Genomic DNA, 1,634 nt, shown 5'->3' with positions numbered 1-1,634 from the left:
AGAGAGAAAGAGACAGAGACAGGGAGAAAGAGGGATCTTGGGATATATTGCATATAAAAAAGACTTAGAACCTATAAAGTACTATACATGATGTTTGCTTTTAATATGAGGAAGAGGAAATCAAGGAAGGCCTAGAGTATGAAATACACAGGAAAGGAGGAGGAGCCAGGTCTGCAGGCAAAGCTAGTTGCTGCATGAGCCTCCCTGAGAACTCCAGCTACAACTCTGCCTCCTTTTTGTGAGAAACAGCTCTATCTGGGTTTCCTAGTCATAGCTCAGTAAAGAGAATGTAGGTGAAATTAGTAACACCCTACTGCACATTTCAGCTCTCTCTGGCTACAATGCTATAGAATGCTATACAATGCTATAGAAGTCACCATTCTTAAAGAGTATCATCTTTTATTTATTAGCATCATGAAACATCCTGGAAGTAACTGAATTATGCGATCAATGTTAATGCTAATCAAAGTTATCAACGTCGAGTGTTCTCTTCTCCACATGGCGTGGCCCTTGCTGCTCCCATGATGCCAATTGCCTGATTTGTACATAGCCCTAATTTGCTGATTACACTGATCTTCTCAGTTCCTGCTATTCTGAGTTCTTACCCCCTTGCTATTTTTGGTTGTAGTTCAGCATTGATATTAGGGAAATGCCATTAGAAATAACAAGGTATTCAAAATAAAATCCAACCTGATAAATTTGACAACTTAAAATATGTGAATCTTTTTTGCACCTGAGTTATTTGCCATTAGATATTTAATAAATAATTTAATCGGATGAAGAGGGGAAACTGATTTTAAAAGATATATGTTTATTTTAAATATATGTCTCAGTCAGAATTTAGCTGGACTCAACAAGTCACATGCCAAGCATAGGAAATTACTTTCTACAATAAATGCATCTTGTCTTATTTCATTCATTCTCAGATGGTGAGTACACATTCATACATAAACGTGTTAGAATATTAATGCATAATAGTCTATTCCTTCTTAGAGAGAAGGGAGCTTCTGGAATCAGAGAAGAAGATGATTCAAGGGGTGTTAAAAGGGAAGAAAAGCTAATGCAAACTCTTTCCCATTGCACCAAAGCAGGAAGCATGTCTACTATTCCTTATTCTTATTGTCCCAAGTGAAAAGGAACAACAAAAGAAAAATATCTCCACCACTTACTGTGCTGCGTGATGCTTCATTTCACACCTCTGAGCACCAGGACCTTCCTATGAGAAATGTCTGTTCCCAAGGTGTTTATGAGAGTGGAACAAGTTGGCAAATGGCAATGCCCCTACTGCAGTGCCGGCCAGAGCACACGGTCGGAGCTCAGTGATTGTTCTCGCCACCCTTTCTGTTTGTGGCACCAGAGCCTCACTTCTCACCCCTGGACATTCATGATGACTTGACTCTAGCAAGACAAAGGTGTGGGTTGAGAGATAAAAGGGCTAGACATAGTCTAGGCTCTGCTCATCTCTGTGAATGGTCTAGCCTCTGGCTTTGGAACTGAGTTTGCTGGTGGGTGCATTTGTTTATTACATTTACACTGTTGGTACAGCTGTGGATTGAAAAAACCTCTTACTATGGTATTATTCTGATTTAGTTTAAAAATAACCTTTGTTATGATTTTTTAATTATAAGGTTATT

This window comes from Propithecus coquereli, unplaced genomic scaffold (assembly GCF_000956105.1).
Source record: "Propithecus coquereli isolate 6110/MARCELLA unplaced genomic scaffold, Pcoq_1.0 Scaffold87, whole genome shotgun sequence".
In the NCBI taxonomy this organism is placed as follows: Eukaryota; Metazoa; Chordata; class Mammalia; order Primates; family Indriidae; genus Propithecus; species Propithecus coquereli.
This window is presented reverse-complemented; position numbering follows the sequence as displayed.